At 39.9% G+C, this 21,972-nt stretch overlaps 1 non-coding gene across 1 annotated transcript; it reads right to left on the reverse strand.

Annotated features, from left to right (window-relative positions):
• Positions 1-7,870: 7,870 nt before the first annotated feature.
• Trnat-cgu (transfer RNA threonine (anticodon CGU)) lies at positions 7,871-7,944 on the reverse strand. The gene has a single exon. It is a non-coding gene; the product is annotated as a tRNA-Thr (tRNA).
• Positions 7,945-21,972: the final 14,028 nt, after the last annotated feature.

The raw sequence follows: 21,972 nt of genomic DNA on the forward strand, positions 1-21,972 counted from the left end.
AGTTTTTCGTGGTGGCACTTATGTATAAAACATTCTCGGTATTCTTGCCGCGTCAGTTCTGGATAAAATCTCGAGCTTTTGACGATTGCCTCCATCGTCATCGTCAGGAGCTGACTGTCTCCACTTCTGCTATGGTAGCCTCTATATAGCCTGAAGACGGCTTCTGATTGGTCGGCAGAGACGTTCCTTCCAAGGTTTACGTTCAAACGGAAGCGGTGATGCCACCGGCACACACGGTGACACCGTCTGAGACACCAGTACGTAATCGCCGACCAATCATAATCCGACCAATCAGAAGCTGCTGTGAAGGCTCACTTACACTTTGGCATTGTGACTTGGCAGTGCCATGGAAGTATAGGGGAAAAGAGGCACCAGCAATAATATAAATGAAACACTGTTATAACACAGAGGAGTTATCGCAAACCTGATTATGTTATTTCAGTAGCTTAAATAGACCAGAGTTCTCTTCAGTTTAATGGCATTGCATAGTAGGGCCATTAGACCAATTAACTTTGAGAACGATGACCAAAAATTACTTGGAAGGTAAAGTTGACACACATGCAACCGGCTGACAGATAGTGTTAAAACACATCACAACATCAGTTGCACTCCATTCCGATGCCCCAGTGCAGGATGCAAGTTAGAGGTGCTGACAAGAGAAAACCTTAATAACAATAATAATAATAATAATGATAATAACAACAATTATAATTTTACTGAAGAAATGTGAAAAAGGCATGGCACTACTTAGAGCAACAGAAACTCAATAACACACAGAACAGACACTTGTAGTGGTGTTGTCTGAATTAAATTAAATATTTAAGAAAAAACAATTTTAAGTTGACAGACTAAAGAAGTGTTAACTATTACAACGTGTTGGACAAAGGAGATGAGTTGACCATAGAAACAGGATCAACAAGCAAGAATATTTGTGTTCTTAAGTACATTTTGCTATGTAAGTATGAAGATTTGACAACATGGAAGAATTTCACGTGGTGATCTCGGGATGGCGATTGCAGCAGCGATCTCTGATGTCATCCCTGCAGCTGACAACTAGTATGACAGCAGCATATCTTCACTTTGCAGTGCAAGGGATGGTCAGGTGGTTACCCAACGATTATGCAGCAACTCATTGCTGCATTACTTAGTACACACATTTTACATTGGCAGCATATTGCTGCTGGTTACGTGAGCTGTAAACAGCATCGACTTTTTTAAAACACCGTAAGGTTATTTAAGGACTATTAATTGTATATACTGTTGTCTATTCTGTATGATTTTTACTACCCGCAAAACAAGAATTAATGGTTCTCATGAAGGCTCAAGAGGAGAAACTAAAAACACGAGGGAAAGACATAAAAAAAAACAAGAGGAGGAATTAAGAAAATTAGTCTGGTTGTCTAATAGTATTACAATCCAAGGACAAGTCTTATCAGATTTAAAAAACAAGGGGAAGAGGTAACTATGAAAGTAGATAACACCTCTACTGGGACAGAGACCTTACGAAATTTACATAAGGAGTTACAGGTTGACAAAGAAAGGAAGGAGGTTCAAGAACAGTTTGAAGATGTAAATGAGAAATGTGACCAACATAGGAATTGTCAAATCAGGGATTGGAAAGTATATGCAGTCAAATCTGAGAAACACAAAGCAGAATAATTGTGCCAAAACAAGGTAGAGAATCTGGTGAAATAATTCATGTCCAAAATACTTTAACTAATTTGGAGTTAGCTGACCAAAAAGCGCAAGATGAAATTGAGTCTACAAGCAATACCATTAATTCTTTGTGTGATGCTGTAGGATATCAGAAAAAAATCAGAAAGTATTAGACAATACCCAGCGAGAACTTAGTAAGAAAACGAATGTCAGTACTACTGGTGTGTCAAGTGATTTAATAAAAGAACTGCAACCATGAAATGGTATGAATTTACCAAAACAATTTCCAGATTTCAAGTATCTATTGGGGAGGTACATCAAAAACATTTTTATGAGTATTTTCTAGATCATTACCCAGGAAATAGAAAGACCATAAGAAAATAGTTGTTTGCTAGAGAATGTGGCAGAACAGGGAACTGCTCATTCAGAGAATTTTACATCTTGGGATGACTAATCAGCAAAAGTTCAAGAGGAAGTATTGGTTCTCCAGCACACAGGTAATGATAAGCTTGGAATTAATAGACCCAATATATTATAACAGTTCTTGGGGAATTTATAAGAAATATACTGAGTGACATGTAACTAAACTAAACTCCAACCAAACAGGCCTTGGAAGGTCCAATGGTACCGACTGGCCGCCGTGTCACCCTCAGCCCACAGATGTCACTGGATGCAGATACGGATTGACATCTAAGCATGATCTAAATATTTAAATATCCCATTAGAAGAGTCACACCTTGTGAAACTATGGGTAGATTACCATTTTGTGTGTGAAAGAAAATTTGGTATAGAGGGCGAACAACTGTTAATGACTTGTTGACTTTGTGGAAGGACTAGATGCTTAAAATAGGGAGTACAGTGAAAATGCTGAAGGGGAAACCAAGCGAAATAGTAGCTCAGAGAGTAAGCATTTTCCCAACTAATTTGTGATGAGACGAAAGACTGATTTATTTCGTGGTCACATCCAAAGTACCAATTGGAGTAATTCAAAAGACGGTCATAGGTGTTTGTACCAAACAGAGTCAACAACGGTACAGATAATACAGTACCTATAAATACATCTGCATCACATAACGGGGTAATAAAAGGGAATTATCCAGTAATTACAGCGAAAAATGAGGAATGTCCTGGGACGGGACAGATCTAGGATGTGGCATTCCAACAACAGTCTTGTACATAGAAAAATTCATTACTTTTACACTTGAGATACCTACATGAGAATGGTCACTAGACAAGAGTGACAAAATTGAAGAAAGCCAACAAAAATCCATAATAGTTGGGGAAATATATGAAAAGAAAGTGGATATTTATATCGACTCAGGTAGTGGGATTTCACTGACCTCACAACATTTTTTACAGACAATGAGAAATAAAGACCTGTGTCCTATACCGCCTGTTGTAAACATTGTAGCGATTACTGGAAACATAGGGAAATTAATTAAACAAGAAATCAGCATACCTATAAGTGTAGGAAATTTTCAATTTATATAAAACTTTGTTAATAATTCCCAATGTTAATTTACAAGTGCTATTTGCAATAGGTTGATTACTTGAGTATAAAGTGAATTTAGATTTTAAAGCACAATTTTTGTTCTGGAAAACTGACCATTATCGAGTAGTAGTACCTTTTAAAATGAGTCCGGCAACAAATAAATGAAATGTATTGGTAAAAAATTAACACTTAATTGTAAATGTGAAATTGCTAAGCAAGGAAGAACCTAAAATTGGTATGCAGACTATTGTGATCACATACACAGAGTGACCCAAAAGACTGTTAATATTTGAAGATGCACTAATTTATGGAATAATGTAGGTAGAGAGGTAAAACTTGACACATGACTGGAATGACATGGAGTTTTGTTGAAACCAGATGCCTTAGATGAAGCCTTGGGGAAATAATTATTACAGGAAATGAATATCTATGTAGGCTAGATGGCATTTTACTAGTGTCCATAACCTGGGAAGAGCATAGCACCTTTCTAACAAACACTCTGCAGAGGTTTCATGAAAAAGTATTAAACTATCCAGATGTTATTTTGGCATGGAGAAACTAACATTTTTAGGACATTTGGTATGGGTCCATGGAATCAGACCCAATCCTGAAAGAATAGGATTTATAAAAGACTGTCTGGCACCATAGAGTATGAAATAGTTATGTCCTTTTATCAGATTAGTGGGCTTTTATTGTCACTACGTGCATGACCAAGTGCTGAACCATCCTTGATTGTTAACATCATTAAAACAAAGATCAAAATGGATTAGGAATGAGGGAGCATCAGTAGCTTTTAAAAATATTAAACGGACATTTGTAAAGGCATCTTCACCAAAACAATCTGTAATACATGAGCCATTTAAATTAGTGAAAGACGCTTCAGAAGACAGTATTGCTGCAGAGTTGTTACATGGGGACTGGAATCCATTCCACGGAACAAAAGACTATCATTTTCCCAGGTGTAAGCCTGAACAAGCATGCATTAAATTACACAGCTACATAGAAAGAGTTACTAGTTATTGTTTCAAAAATTCCAGCATTGATTTAGGAATCAAAAATAATTGTTTATACCGACCATCAAGTGTTAGGGCTCTTGATGGTAAGTAGATCATTACAAGAGTTCCAAATAGAAATTAACTACATAGAAGGTTCTCAGAACCAAATTCCAGATGTGTTGTCAAGATTACATTTTTAGGTCTGAATGAAATGAAACAAGCCCAGGGACCCAGTGCCATTTCGCAATCAATTTCGTGACCACAGGCTATACCAATAATGAGATAAGGACTCTCGAGCCTTAAGAATAAAGCAGGGAATATAGACAGATGAATATTTTAGACTGAAATTCAGTAATGTGAAGAAGCAAAGTTTTTACAAGCTGAGGAGGAGTTGTGGACAATTATTGATGGCATTTCGTTATGGCCAATAAAGAATAAAGCATCGAATTGAAAATTGTGCATACCGTGAAGTGTGGAGGAAGATCTAATATGGTTTATTGCTAAGTGATACAGATATTTCGGTGTTCACAAGTGCATTAGGCATATGAATAAATTTTATTGCTTTAAAACCCCAAAGTCGATAAAAAGTGAAGCTACTTTGATCTTATGAACTACGCCTAAGGCTTATAGATGATAACAACCAGCTACAATATAAGTTACATCCAATAATACCCAAAAGATTACATGATTTAACAGCTGCTGACTGTTTTTCCCTTGTACAACTGTCTGTAAGTCATGATGGTGTCACAATACCTTTGTACCAATAGAATATTGGTCAAAGTATATAAAACTCTGTCCTATCAAACAAGCCAACACAGTTAAAGTAATACTGTGCTTGAGAGGCTATTCTAAAGATGTAGGTAAGCCTTATCAACTCCTCATGAATAACAGATCACAATTTACAAGTAATAACTTCAAAGAATTTCTAGATTGGGAAGAGATAAAACACATAGCCATTTTGAAATATCACCCACAATCCAACCATCATGAACGAGTGATGAAAGAGATGCGACAGCTGTATAGAATATACTTTTCGGACAGACCACATGGTCTCAAATGATTTCAGAGTTCCAGGTTGTTGTTGTTGTTGTTGTTGTTGTTGTTGTTGTTGTTGTCTTCAGTCCTGAGACTGGTTTGATGCAGCTCTCCATGCTACTCTATCCTGTGCAAGCTTCTTCATCTCCCAGTACCTACTGCAACCTACATCCTTCTGAAACTGCTTAGTGTATTCATCTCTTGGTCTCCCTCTATGATTTTTACCCTACACGCTGCCCTCCAATACTAAATTGGTGATCCCTCGATGTCTCAGAACATGTCCTGCCAACCGATCCCTTCTTCTAGTCAAGTTGTGCCACAAGCTCCTCTTCTCCCCAATTCTATTCAATACCTCCTCATTAGTTATGTGACCTACCCATCTAATCTTCAGCATTCTTCTGTAGCACCACATTTCGAAAGCTTCTATTCTCTTCTTGTCTAAATTATTTATCGTCCACGTTTCACTTCCATACATGGCTACACTCCATACAAATACTTTCAGAAACGACTTCCTGACATTTAAATCTATACTCGATGTTAACAAATTTTTCTTCTTCAGTAACGCTTTCCTTGCCATTGCCAGTCTACATTTTATATCCTCTCTACTTTGACCATCATCAGTTATTTTGCTCCCCAAAGAGCAAATCTCCTTTAAGTGTCTCATTTCCTAATCTAATTCCCTCAGCATCACCCAACTTAATTCGACTACATTCCATTGTCCTCCTTTTGCTTTTGTTGATGTTCATCTTATATCCTTCTTTCAAGACACTGTCCATTCCGTTCAGCTGCTCTTCCAAGTCCTTTGCTGTCTCTGACAGAATTACAATGTCATCGGCGAACCTCAAAGTTTTTATTTCTTCTCCACGGATTTTAATACTTACTCCGAACTTTTCAGGTTATCTTGAATGAATTACCACATATGTCTAATGGCTTATCACCAGTAGAGATTATGAATAAAACTTTCATTGGAGAACCACTAATAAAGTTATTTAAATGGCTCCCTGCAGTATAATTATACAATTTTGTGAAAAAAATTGCAAAAATAAGTGCACAGCAGGATATTGAACCACAAAAAAAGCAATTACACCACAATCCCAGATTGATGACTTGTAACAGTAAGAGATTTTCATCCTATTCCTAATTTGAAAAAGGAAACAAGAAAATTTTTTCCATGCTATAGAGAATCGTTCCTGGTGTTGGGTCTGCCTCATCCAAAAGTGGTATTCCTAGCAGACCCAGAGATAGTCAGGAGAAGGGATTATACAATAGCGACATGTTAAAGAAGTTCATACTATGAGGAGAACCTGCCATCCTCGCAGATGCGGCGGACTGACAACCAGCAGGTTTCGAGACAGCTGCTTTAGACTTCCATATTTCATTTTCCCTAAAGCAGTTTGTTTTACTTTTTCTATCCTATTATCTTTAACGTAAATCTAACTTTTACAGTCTTGTCACCAGTATTAGGAAACAAGAGACTGCTACTGTTGCGACGCAAAGTCAAGTGCTGGCACGCCAGTCGGGAACGATAGGGAAGAGATGGCTGTGAGAAGACATCAGTCAATCGCAAGCTCACTGGACCTCCCTCCAGGATGACAGCAAAACAGCAGCGGTCCCAATGCAAAGAGGACATAAGCGCTGTGACCGACTGGTGACAGCTTCAAGACTAGTGACTTGCATAGCAGCGTCAACGCTACATCACTTCGCTTGTATTCTCTATGTAGCACAGACTTGGAATTGTCTATACTGAAGAAGATTTACTATTTTGTATGTCACCCTTTGCTTGCAACACATCTGTGTAGTTACCAAAGTTAAGTATTATGATTTTATTTTTGTAATAAAACTCATTAATACAAATTGTTTGAACGTTTGTCTAGCGAACCAAGTATGGAGGATTCTACACACCACATATTTGACAACGAGGCTGGACATAATATTTGGCAAGAAGGTGTAAAAAGAGCCCAGAGCCTGGCAGCCACAGTTTTGTTTGTCATGGGCTTTTGTGTTTTTGCGCCTTAATTCTACCTTGTTTTTTTTTTTTTTCTTTACAGGGGTGTGTTTACATCTTTTAACAGTGTTTCTTATAGTGTTTTTCTATCCAGTGTTTTCAGGGGGGGCATTGCAAAAATTTTCTTTGCTTGCATGCTTATTTTTATTGCTTGCATTGTCTGTTAATTGCGTTTGCCTGTTCCAAGAAGAGGAACCCACATCTTTTACCCGCCGCTCAGGCACCACAGCTGCAAGCAATAGATGCAATGCAGTGAACACAGATGTTTCAGTTTCAGATGTAGCAGACAGCCATCCTACTAAACACACTACAGCAGTTGCTAACAAACCAGTCTACCAATGCTGCACAACTGCAACAACTGTAGCCCCGAGTGCCATACCGCCTTTTCACCAGTTTAACAAAAAAAGAAGAGGAATGGCTCGATTGGTCGCAACAGTACGAAGCCCAAGTAATCACCCACAACGTGTCAGGTACTGTGGAACTCCATTACCTTTTGTCAATGGTTAGGAAGTGCAGTCATTCGCCTCATTCAGAAACTGTTCTCTAATGCCACTCCGAATGAACTTTCCTACAATCAGGTTGTAGATTCGCTAACTAAGTATTATGACCAAGAAGTGAATGTGGTGGCAGCTAGGTACCAATTCTTTCAGGCATTGACATACGTCAACGGGGACAGATGAAAATGTGTGCCCCGACCGGGACTCGAACCCGGGATCTCCTGCTTACGTGGCAGACGCTCTATCCATCTGAGCCACCGAGGACACAGAGGATAGCGTGACTGCAGGGGTTTATCTCTGGCACGCCTTCCGCGAAACCCACATTCTCAATGTATTGTCCCGCACTACATTCGTAGTGCCCCCACCCATTATAGTCATTACTCGCGGCGCGTTGCCAATTCCCAAGAGTTCGGGCACTGTTTGTGCATTCGCCCAGAAGAAGAAGATGGTCAAGTGGCCGGTGAGCCTTAACTATATATACTAAGATGGTATCTGTTCTTTTGGACATGCCATCGGTGACCATGCAGCTCGTTAGAATGAAATTACAATGAAATAACAGGAAGGAACAGGAGCAAGGAGGGAATAACAGAGAGGATAAAGAAGATGAGGTCAGCCTTCTGCATGATGAGAGAGGTATACAATAAAAAGAATATATCCACAGAGGCAAAGATAAGCCACTACAGTGAGGAATGCAGTATTATATGCTGCTGAGACGATGACACTAGGAAGAAATGGGGCAGAGCAACTAGAGAAAGAAGAGAGGAAAATACTAAGAAAAATACTAGGTCCCAAAAGAGGTGGAGAGAGGTGGATGCGAAGACCTCGGGAAGAATTGTACCGGAACATGAGAACAATATCCGGGGAAACCAGACTCGAAAGGGCAAGGTTTGCTGGGCATGTAGTTAGGAAGAATGACGATGGACAGAATGATGAAGAGAGTGTAGGAAACAACAGGGAGGACAAGGGGAAAGACAGGAACCAAGTGGATTGTTGAACTTCGGAAGGACTGGTTGGAATTGGGAATCAAGGTCGAAGGAAAGGAAAATTGGAGGAACAAATATACACCGACCAATATGCCGGAGATCAATGACAGAGAAATGGCTCTGAGCACTATGGGACTTAACATCTGAGGTCATCAGTCCCGTAGAACTTAGAACTACTTAAACCTAACTAACCTAAGGACATCACACACATCCATGCCCGAGGCAGGATTTGAACCTGTGACCGTAGCGGTCGCACTGTTCCAGACTGTAGCGCCTAGAACCGCACGGCCACACCGGCTGGCCAATGACAGAGAAGAATACAGGAAAAGATTAGAATGTCACCAGTGGAGCCGCCAGGAGAAACGGAAACTGAAGATCTCGGAAGAAGAGTGGGAGAGGAGAAGAGAAAGAATGAAGAGGTTCTGGGAGAAGAAGAGGAAAATGCAATCCACGAAGGGGCTACCTGTGGTCCTAAAGAGGTCGTAACACAAGAAGAAGAAGAAAAGAAGAAGAAGTAGAAGAAGTAGTTCTCTGTCAAGGAACAGTAAGGTACAGACACACTAGCACATTATATGTTTTTATAAAAACTCTTGCCCTTTGACAATAGCAAACAAAGGAGATGATATAGTTATGGGTGATGTTGTGCTGACAGGTTTTCTGTCATACTTGAGGATTGCAAAGAAACGGAAGACTAACATCATGAGAAAAACAAAGTGAAGCAGAATCTTCAGATGACTCTGAAATAAGTTGATGGAGAAATCGGCAAACGTTGCCACTGTCAAGTGATGTGGAAGAATCATATGAGGATCACAGTGTAGAGTGGTCAGATGTTGATTTACCAGGGACCAATAACCAATCTGAAGGACTTCCGGGTCCTAATGCATTTCCCAGGATACGCAGAACATCAAGGATGTTGTTGAATAGTTTATAGGGAAAAATTAGTTTCAACTTATTAGTACTGAAATGAATAAGTGCTACAATCTTAATTCAAACTGGAGGATACCAGGGACAGAGAAAAAAAAGTCCCAAATTTGTTGGCATGAAGGCGTCCACACTTAGAAAATGGTTTGGGTTTGTTATTCTTATGGGAATCATAAGAACCATGGATGGACAATTATTGGTTGACGAATTGGTTATTGGAAAGACCAAATTTCGCAAAACAATATCCCGTAATAGATTTCAACAAATATCATTTTTACATATTTTTGGATAACAACAGTAAACTGGATAATGCAGACAGACTCTTCAAGGTGCAAACTATAACTGATATTTCTCTAAAAAGTTTCAAGAAAATGTTAATCTAGGTAAAAATATTTTGATCAATGAAGGAATGATACTGTGGTGTGGAAGATTACGTTTTAAAGTTTATAATCTATTGAAAATTATAAAATGTGGTATACTCATCTGGACGTTAGAAGATTCCATAATGGGATACTTCCTCATTCAAAATATACTCGGGCATTGGACAGCCTTTAAGGTTAAAATGTTGGAACTATTCACATGTTTGTGAAAATGGCATTATCTGTAAATGGATATGTACTGCAACTCTTTAGAACTTGTGGAGCATTTGCTTATGAAGAAAATTCGGGTTAATGGAATGCTGTGATAAAATAGAGAATTTCCGGCAAAATTAAAGAACATAAAACTAAATATCAACAAAAAGGTGAAGTACTCACACAATTATAGACAACATCGAAAACCAAAATAATATGAATAATTTCCACCATACGTAATGCCAATTTGGTTGACACACAAAAAATATGTAGAAAAACAATCACACAACTCAATAATGTGAAATTGCATTGGATTATAAAAAATATATGAAGAATGAGTGGATAGGGCATACCAATCCTGGTTACTATCCTGTATACAAGCAAACTACAAAAAGTGTTTAATTGCACTTTATATAACGCATTCACACAGTCCAGGATTCAAGAGTCTCCAGTATCATGATTTTTTGTTGCAGTTATGCAAATCTTTGATCAAGGATCATTTACCTGCTACTGAAGAGAACTTTGTCACTACTACATCGCGTGCTTCCAGTCATAATGCAGTCAACACATTTTCCTGGCACACAGATTTCCGAAAATAGCGAACAAAGATAACAAAGGTGCCATGTACGAAAAAAAAAAAAAAAAAAAAAAAAAAAAAAAAAAAAAAAAAAAAAATTACAAAAACAAATTTAAGTTTCTGTGCTGTAGATTGGGATCGCATAAACAAATGGTAAAAAAAACTATTCAGAAACTGCACAAATAGTTATAACAAATAATTGTTTAAAACATAGTAAAGGAATTTGTAATGCACTGGAGAGAGACTGCATAAAAAGAATAGCACAAAACAATTAGTGCAAAGAAAATTGCACAAAAAGGGACCACATAAAAACAGGTTCGACTGTTTATTCCCAAAACTTCGGGGAAATAAGAGAGACAGTATTGAGACCTCTTGGGAACTGAAAATGGGATCAGTAAAACTTGAGGATATATCATCTCCTGAGGACCTTCACAATACGCCGGCGAGAAGTGACGTGATTGGAGTGAGTCCTACCAGCGCAAAACAAAAGAATCCCGATTAGGTATTCGGAAGCCATAGTGTTAAATACCTTGCAGACAATAGCAGTAACCTCAGACTTTCGGCAGATGGTGCTGTCATCTGTAATGAAGTACTGTCTGAAAGACGTTTCATAAATATTCGTCAGCCCTTGATAATATTTCAAAGTGGTGCAAAGACTGCTAACTTGCTTTAAATGTTAAGAAATGTAAAACTGTGCACTTCAAAGAATGAAAACCTGTATCTTATTACTAACAATTGAAATATGTCAAGTTAAATGGGATATGAAATGGTACAATCACATACACTGTCACTTTTAAAGCAGGTGTGACAATGGTTCATTGATAGAATACTGGGGAGACTGTAATGCAACTACAAATCAATTTTGCAGCCCATCCTAGAGCATTGCTAAATTGTATGGGATCCATACCAAGTAGGACTAATAGGGGTACAAAGATGACAGGACTATCTGACCTGTGGGAAAGTTATCACAGAGATGATGATGGGACTGAATTGGCAGACCCTTGAAGATAGACAAACTGTCCCAAGGAAACCTACTTACAAAGTTTCAAGAGCCAGCTTTAAATGATGACTAGGAATATAGTACTACCCCCTACATATTGCTCCCGTAGAGATTGTGAGGACAAGAATACATTAATTACAGCATGTAGAGACTCAATCATTCTGTCCATACTCCACACGTGAATGGAACATAAAAAAAATATCTTATGACCAGTATAAATGTACAATGGATGTACCCTCTGCCATGCACTTTATAGTGGTTTCTAGAATGCAGATGTGGAAACAGATCAAATGAGATTCTTCAGCAGTATCTGAAAGGCTTTCTATATGTGATTTGTCTAACTACTCGGCTTTGCGACATTGTGTAGGTGGTTTCGTAATGCACAATCTAAGCTCTACAACGTCACATGTAAAGTGTATTGAACTGTTTCCCATCTTAGGATACTCCTTTCCGCCATTGGACAGAGTATTCGGGCAAATACCAGACGACATTAGGGTTCAAGCCAGTAATTTGTGGTCTGGAAGAGTACCAAGACATTGTTGATCACATGCTTAAGTTTCTAGTAGACTGTGCAGTTAGCGACTCCAAGGAGGCTGCAGAAGAAAGGAAGAAACCATGTAGCTGTCAGTTTAAATTTGTCTCAGCTAAGCACTTCATTTTGCACAAACTTCTGAAGGAAACATGACAGAATAGGAGAACCATATTGTAAAATAGATTGCATTTCTGGAGGGTCTATCTTGATTTGACTGCCCCTTATACATCAACAGTCAGTTTGCAGCAATAAAGATGGAATTTGCAAACACTGAAGACTTGGCCGTGGTATTCCAACAGTTAAGCCTAGCTACAGTTGTTCTAAATTTATATCATGGAGACTATCCTTGATCTCAGCTGAGATTCAGGACTTAGGGCATTTACTAGAAAAACATTTTGGATTGGAGTCAAAGCTGAATCAACAACTGGCTTTTTACAGGAATATGTTTGCATCTAATACTGGAGGAACAAATGGCTCCACTGGAGCCAATCAATAAATATTGTGAAACTCAAGAGAACTTCGTATACAGTTATTAGAATTTCACATGATGAATAATTATGTAGATTTATTATTGTTCATACGCAATGTGTTGTACTCCTAATAAATGAGTAAACTGAATTATCACTATCTTAAACATATGAAAAAGGAGCAGCCATATGAAAACAAGATAGATGAAAAAAAAAAGTAAACTGTTTATCATCTGAGAAGTAAAAGCCATTAACTATTTATATATTTATCCCACTGTAAGACCAATAGGTCAATGCCTTCACAGGAAAATGTTTGTGGTTGTCTACGGAACCATGACATTTTGTTTCATGGACTACAAACCCTATATTTTTGGAGCCCTGAAGGAAGACATTCATGGACATCTATTTGTTTGCAGAAATAGGAGCACACACTGACCAGCTCTTCTCACAGCAGGATAAATGTATAATCAGTTTTGGCAACTACTTTTTAGGTAACAAAATTGTTTACTTTTCCCCATCTTTCTTCATTTGATTGGCCATTATATTTCTAAGTACTTTGTTTGTAGTTTGCTGCTCCAAAACCTGTACAATCTTTTATTGAACCCATTTACTAACAATTTTTTTCTTGAATCTACATTTATTTCTTGATTGCCTTACTGACAAAGAGATTGGGAAAAATAATGTTGAAGAAAAATGAACAACATTGAAATAAATGCAATATTTTAGTCGATCCCTAAATGGGGATCATGGCACGTGCCACTCCTTTTCTGTTTTATTTTTGTGCCAGAGAATGCATTCAAATATTGAGTCCCATATTGCACACAGGTCACAGCTGTCATGCTAATTCCACGTTCTCTTTGTTAACCCACTGTCATGCATTCAGAAGTAGATGCTCTCAAGTATGACAAATATCCTGCCATTTCTGGATCAGAAGCAAGATATGTCCTTACCACCCTTCTCCACTGAAGCAGAACATTTTCCATTCCTGGAATATTAGTTGACATGGACCTTTATCAGAGCTGCATCTACTGCACTGGTGAACAATGGAAAGTAATATTTCTTCCCTCCAATTCTCACAAGGTACTTTTGCACATTTCACTCGTATTGTCCAGACTTATTTTATGATTCTCAGCTTTGTTTCCATCTCTTTGAAAACTGGATGAAATGTCTCATTTGATGGAGTTTTACACAACTTATATTTCCACATTACTGCCGTTGTATCCATGTTCCTTTTTCATGCTGATCTAATTTTCAACAAAATAGTTATTCATTCAGTCAGTACCATTCACCTTTTCATTTCAGAGCGCTCTCATCAAACAAATTCGTGAAACAGTTGGTTATCAAAATGGATTCTGTGGAGTTCAGGATATTGCTGAAAAGAAATCAATCACTACACTGATCCGCCAACTCCTAAAACTGAAACATCACTTGAAATCTTCAATTTTTCTTCATAGGCTGATATATGATAGCAGTAACCACTTCAGATAGAGCACACAGTACAATGAATCCGACTCACTTGATTCCTATTAATGAACTGTTTCAGATAATGGAGCCTGTATTATCTATTTACCCATCAATGCTCAGGCTGTCAGGAAAGGAACTACAAATTTCATGACATTCTTATTCAGTAGGTTCATTAAGGGACCATTTTTGAAAAGTTTCTCTCTTGTCAGCTGGGATACTATTCTGGAGGGTGGGATTCTATTCTGGAGGGAGCTCAATAATGTCAAAGGTGTCATTCACTTCACCCTCATCTTCAAAAGCAACCATGAAACTGGGTCACATTTACAATTTCTTGAACTTCCCTTATATAAGTTGCTGGAGAGAAAAGAAAACCAGATGTTTTAGGTGGGACCTGCCATGAGCCCCAATTGGAGATAAAAATTTGGAGAGCCATCATGGAAAAATAAAATAAACCTTCAAGTGGGGGGGATTCCGCAGAAATGTTGGAACACGTGAGGCAATACTCACCCTACGACTTATCTTAGAAAATAGATTAAGGAAAGGCAAACCTACATTTCTAGCATTTGTAGACTTAGAGAAAGCTTTTGACACTGTTGACTGGAATAGTCTCTTTCAAATTCTGAAGGTGGCAGGGGTAAAATACAGGGAGCGAAAGGCTATTTACAATTTGTACAGAAACCAGATGGCAGTTATAAGAGTCGAGGGGCATGAAAGGGAAGCAGCGGTTGGGAAGGGAGTGAGACAGGGTTGTAGCCTCTCCCCGATGTTATTCAATCTGTATATTGAGCAAGTAGTAAAGGAAATAAAAGAAAAATTCAGAGTGGGTATTAAAGTCCATGGAGAAGAAATGAAAACTTTGAGGTTCGCCGATGACATTGTAATTCTGTCAGAGACAGCAAAGGACCTGGAAGAGCAGCTGAACGGAATGGATAGTGTCTTGAAAGGAGGATATAAGATGAACATCAACAAAAGCAAAACGATGATAATGGAATGTAGTCGAATTAAGTTGGGTGATGCTGAGGAAATTAGATTAGGAAATGAGACGCTTAAAGTAGTAAAGGAGTTTTGCTATTTAGGGAGCAAAATAACTGATGATGGTCGAAGTAGAGAGGATATAAAATGTAGACTGGCAATGGAAAGGAAAGTGTTTCTGAAGAAGAGAAATTTGTTAACAACAAGTATAGATTTAAGTGTCAGGAAGTCGTTTTTGAAAGTATTTGTATGGAGTGTAGCCATGTATGGAAGTGAAACATGGACGATAAATAGTTTGGACAAGAAGAGAATAGAAACTTTTGAAATGTGGTGCTACAGAAGAATGCTGAAGATTAGATGGGTAGATCACATAACTAATGAGGAGGTATTGAATAGAATTGGGGAGAAGAGGAGTTTGTGGCACAACTTGACAAGAAGAAGGGACCGTTCTGAGGCATCAAGGGATCACAAATTTAGCATTGGAGGGCAGCGTGGAGGGTAAAAATCGTAGAGGGAGACCAAGAGATGAATACACTAGGCAGATTCAGAAGGATGTAGGTTGCAGTAAGTACTGGGAGATGAAGAAGCTTGCACAGGATAGAGTATCCTGGAGAGCTGCATCAAACCAGTCTCAGGACTGAAGACAACAACAACAACAACAACAACAACAACAACAACAATGAGGGGGGAGGGGCAGATGGGGGAGGTGCGAGAGAAGATCGACAAACACAATCTAAAACCATTATCGAACATGCTAGTACAGTCCACACAGAACGTTATGGCCGGCAAATGAGCAAACAGCAGCGCACACATGAGGAGACCTGCTTGTAATGGGGCTTACGGGCAGGCGTGGGGGAAATGCTGAGCACTGAAGAGGACGTGCCATCCTAAACTGAAGCCTACTCTAACTTTTTTTTGTTTTGTTTCAGGGTGTATATGCAGACAAGGGAAAATAATTCCCAAGTTTCCTGACTAAAAATACACTTTTTCTGTGTTATTGACTTTTCCGTCGGAAATGTAAAATTTATATTTTATGGGTTTATCGTTTTATACACGGGCGTATAATTTCCCGGCACTTTAGAAAACGGATTTCAGGAGGAAAAGAAAAAAAAAGAAAAAAAAAAAACATTTTTTGGAAAGATCTTTGATGTGAAGCAATATGTACCCTCCATACTTTCGTAATACAAAAGTATAAATTCTAATTCCATCAAACACTGCATGTCACTTTCCCAAGCATTGTAATCGAGATTGCGATGCACTTTTGTAAGCCAGACATAGCCCATGTCACGTGATCGCACCATCCGATGACATCGGATATTCAGAGCATAGGACACGTGATGTAGTCAGCCAATTAGCAACATCAGCGTTAAGTAGCGTGAACACACAAAGAAGCAAAGTTAATGGTTTAAATTGATATACATAGTGTTACTACAAGAAAAGCACAGCTTTCACATATAATATTGGTCTCTAAGGTTAATAAGCTGCAAGATAAGCCAAGCTTCAACATATTATGTTAATCTCCCCATGTTACACTTCAAGATATATCACACAAATGCGCCGGTAAAATTTTTAACAACGAGATAAATGTCTGATCTTCTGGGCTCGAAATTCTTCTGAATGGCTCGTCATCAAAGAGTTGATTTTTAAATGCGAGTCAAACACTGTGTGATTTAAGAAATTCATCGTACATTCTCGAACATAGTTCAACTTGCGTGAAAGGAAATTTACATTCAAAGTATCACTTTTCAAATCACCATTTGCAATATTTTCCCGCGACCTGTTATAAATAGGAGCGTTTCAACACTTGCCAGAGAGAACCGGGACAATACTTGATAGCTGCCACCGTCCTCCGACGAGCAATTTGAGATAGGTCAAAAATTTTAAAAATCAAGTTTTCAAAAATATGTTCATTTTGTAGCGCACATCTTTCTGAAGAATCTGATACATAAAACGTGTGTTCGAGGATATGTAAGACACGTTATTTGATCTTAAGTGCGCTAAAGTGCAGTGCCACGCCTCTTCAGACAGCATTCTTCTATCACGTCACTGTATTTCGCTCTGTGGAATCGAAACATGTATATTTTGTAATGGATGCCATCAAACTATATTCAGGATAGTGGAAATTAAAATGCCCAGTGGTGCCTCTCTTGCTCCCAGTCGGCTGGTCCGACATCCTGACCCCCTCTTCTCTTTCTTAAAAAAAAAAAAAAAAAATCTTCAAAAAATTTGCACTCTTTGTTGCCAATTAGCTAATAACTTGCTGTTTTGTGTGACAAAATTACATGTAGGATACATAAAACCAGTTAAGAGACAAACAAGACATTACACATTTATTCTCTCTAATCGTGCTACAGCTTTACACGGCGTGCTTTCCTTTCTGCTAAAGGATCTATTACCTCATCAAAGTTCGTCAAATGTTTTGCTACATGAAAAATCGAAATGTCTAATACTTCCAAAACTGTTAATACAAATAGCATCTAAGATTTGTGTGGTTTCTCAATCTGATGACGTCCATGTCACCATCTGCTCGATAAAACGAAATAGGCCTTCGTAATATGCAGCAATTTTAACATACACCAAATAAACGAAACTGTTTTGACACAAATATTCATTATTATAACAGAATACGTTTCACGAAGTATCAATATCTAATGTCTGTTAGGCCTACTACAAGCAAAAAACTTTGTTAGGAAATAGTTTCACATTTCATTCATACGCTCCAGTTTCAAGCATGAGATCGAAAAGTAGTTGTACGAAATTTTTATATAAATTTGGAATCGTGATATTCTTCCATAATGTGTGATGTCCCCCTTTCTTCTCCGTCCATGTTCTAACAAACAATCTTATCACTAATTTCTAACTATTCCTGCTACTGTCAAAACTTATTCGCCTGTTAACTTCACTAATCCTGTCAGAATCATCGGTTTTGTTATCCCGCTATTATTCTCCGGTCAGATGTTGTTAAATGTTCGTAGAACACGTTTCCCGCACTGCTTCCAGACCAGAAGTTAAGCTGCTGCTAGCCTGGGACTGTACAGCTGGCCCTTATAGTGTAGCGATCTGGCCAAAAATTTTCTGTCAACATTTCATTTTCTTGGATACAACGAGAAGATAATACGTAATCTTTCTTACCTGTTAGTCGTTTATTTTCCCTCTGGTTGTCTGAATCTATGTTTTCCGCTAATAAATGTAACAACGATGATTATTCGCATACCCAGTCAACAGCGTAATCAGACAGCGATTGGCGTTCATCCGTTCGGCTTTATTCCGCTCAGCTCGCATAGCCCCGTCCCCTTTTGTCTGCAGGAAAGTTTATTTCTAGATACGACGATTACTTCCCTGACAGACATCACGTACACTATGTACGCATTCAAAAATCACCTTGAGTCATTCATTCAGAAATCAACTTAAAAGGTTCTCAAAAATGTTAAAAACCAACATGGAATGTGAAATGAAGTCCCATGCTTCTTTACAGAGCGTAGGGGAACGATGCGGGAGACCTGCACCGCCTTACTAGGCAAGGTCGTAATGGAGATGGTTTGCCGTTGCCTTCCTCCGACCGTAATGGGGATGAATGATGATGATGAAGACAACACAACAACACCCAGTCAACTCGAGGCAGGAAAAATACCTGACCCCGCCGGGAATCGAACCCGGGACCCCGTGCTCGGGAAGCAAGAACGCTACCGCAAGACCACGAGGGGCGGACAAAAACCAACATGGAATATAAATATGCACCCCTGCCCCTGCGCATTGGCCACTGTATCTGCATGGGCTATACATAGCTGCTGGAAGCTATTTACATTTATTAATATAACTTATGCTGTTTTCATAATGTCCAACTAACTCTGTATTATTTCACATAAATAAACCTGTGCAGTTATCTCGTTTAACAACATCCTACTAACAATGCACAAGCTTAAATGTCTCTACAACAATGCAAAATATTAAGACAAATCCCCAATTGGGGATCACAGCAGGTTGGTTTAAAGGGGGGGCGGGGGGGGGGGGGGTGTAAGGGACCAAACTGCGAGGTCATCGGTCCCCTGTTCCCAGTAGAACAATTACCCAAGTGAAAGAAGAAAAAGACAACGTACGGCACAATAAGAAGACAAAGGAAGAACCAGAAAAAAAGACAGGAGGACAACACACTACAACGGACAAAACAGGTAAAGAAAACCTGAGAGAGACAAGAAAGATGAGCATGGCTGGCTGACCATGAGAGTAAAATAGGAGAAGCCAGCCACTCTGCAACACATGAAAACCTCCACCCTAAAAGCTCTAGGGTGAACAACAGACATGTGCTAAAACTCAGATCGAATGATAAATCCTGCCCTCACGAATAAAATATACAACTAAAGCTGCTGTTGAGGCATTGTCACCCAACACCAAAGGTAGGGTGCTGGGAAAGAAGTCTACTGCAGAGCGGTAGAAAGTGGGCAGTCCAGCAAGAGGTGGCCGACTGTCACTTGGGAGTCACAGCAACACTTAGGTGGGTCCTCACGACGGAGGAGGTAACCATGTGAGAGCCATGTATGGCCATAGCAGAGCCGACAAAGGACAACTGATTCCCTGCAAGAAGCCCACAGGGAAGACTTACTTACATTCGCAGTCTCCTTAATGACATGCAGTTTGTTGTGCATATTGTTATGCCACTCTGTCTCCCAAAGCTGAAAAACCTTGCGGCATAAGACAACACAGGTCAGTTTCAGAGATGCCCACCTCCAGGAGCAGTTTCCACGTAGCCTGTTTGGTCAGCCTGTCAGCAAGTTCATTGCCTGAGATTCTGACATGTCCTGGGGTCCACACAAACACCACTGAACAACTGGACCATTCCAGGGCAGAGATGAAATCCTGGATGTTCGCTACGAAAGTATGGCGAGAGTAGCACTGGTCGATAGCTTGTAAGATGCTCAGGGAGTCAGAACAGAGAAGAAACGACTCACCAGAACAGGAACGAATGTACTGAAGTACATGAGACATGGACACAAGCTGTGCAGTGAATGCACTGCAGCCAGCGGGCAAGGAATGCTGTTCAATATGGCAAAACCAACATTATCATCAGCCATTGAGCAGTCAGTGTAAACAACTTCAGAGCCCCGGAACACATCAAGAATCGAGATCAAGTGACAGCTGAGAGCTGGGGGTTAACAGAGTCCTTAAGGCCGTGCAAAAGGTCCAGACGAAGCTTTGGCCGAGGTGTACGTGAATGAACCTAAAGTAGAGGTGGTAACGGGAAGGACTCAAGTTCAGAGAGAAGGAATCGTACACGAACTGCAATCTTGAGCCCTGACCTGGGCCGCCGATGTGGGAGACGAACTGCTGCGGGTGGGAAAACGTGACTATTTCGGATGCTCAGAACTATGAATGTGTGCAACAGAACTGGCAAGCAGTTGTACACGTCATATCCACAAAGGAGGGACTCCGGCCTCCACCAGAACACTGGTCTCGTTCTAAAATCTCTCGTCACTAGGCAAACCGCCCCCATGGTGCACTGGGCCAAGTAAATGCAATGCTGAGGGCACCACTGAACTGTAAACCAGACTCCCATAGTCAAGGTGGGATTGAACAAGGGCACTGTAGAACTGCAGCAGCATAGAGCAATATGCACCCCAATTGGTGTTGCTCAGGCAGCAGGGGCCACTGAGGTGCTGTCAGCACTCCCACTGAAGCTGACGAAGGTGAGGTAGCGAAGTCAATCAGGTGTCGAAAACCAGTCTTAGGAATCAATACGTCTCCACCACAGTGAGTGGATTGTCATTAGGATAAAGTTCAACTTCCGGATGAACAGTACGATGCTGACAAGTGCACGATACATGACTTCGCAACTGGAAACTGGAAGCTGTGGGCTTGAGCCCAAGACAGTGCCTCTTGGATGGCTTCCAAGTCATCCGCACACAGAGATGGGGAGACCGACAACCCTACAGCTGCTGCTAGGCTGTTAATGGCCACTAAAAAGGGAGACAATATGGAGCCCTGTGGAACGTCATTCTCCTGAATATGGGGAGAACTATGGGAGACACCAACTAGGACACGGACAGTACGGAGCGACAGGAAGTTTTGGATAAAAATCAGGAGTGGGCCCCAGAGACCCCACTTATACAATGTGGCAAGGATATGATGTCGCCGGGTCATTTCGTATGCTTTACGCAAGTCAAAAGACGGCAACCAGGTGTTGGCGTTTGGAAAAGGCTTTTCGGATGGCAGACTCGAGGAACACAAGATTATCAGTGGTAGAGCGACCTGACAGAAGTTGCCCTGACATGGAGCCAGTAGGCCACATAACTCCAGGACCCAACCCAACTGCTGACACACCGTATGCTCTACAGAGAACAGTGGTGAGGCTGATGAACCGATAGCTATCCACATCAAGTGGATTTTTACCGGGGATTAGCACTGGAATGATGGTGCTCTCCCACCATTGTGTGGAAAGACGCCATCACACCACATCCGGTTGAAGATGACGAGGAGATATCACTTTTAGTCAGATGAGAGATGTTTAATCATCTGACTGTGGATATCCAATACGCACTGCAAAAGGCCGTGTGTGTGTGTGTGTGTGTGTGTGTCGTTCTCCGACACAGAGGCTCGAGCATAGTGCTCAGCAATTGCATTTGTGTCGATAGAGAGCACACCATTAGTGTTAACATCAGGGACACTTGTTGGGGTACCCAAACAGACGTCTGATCTTTGTCCAGACGGGAAGGTGACATGGCACCCAATGGTCGACATGTACCTCTCCCAACACTCCTATTTCCGCAGTTTTGTACACAGGTGAACGTGGGCATGGAGCCACTTAAAGGC

Source organism: Schistocerca serialis, chromosome 4, assembly GCF_023864345.2.
Source record: "Schistocerca serialis cubense isolate TAMUIC-IGC-003099 chromosome 4, iqSchSeri2.2, whole genome shotgun sequence".
Taxonomy (NCBI): domain Eukaryota; kingdom Metazoa; phylum Arthropoda; class Insecta; order Orthoptera; family Acrididae; genus Schistocerca; species Schistocerca serialis.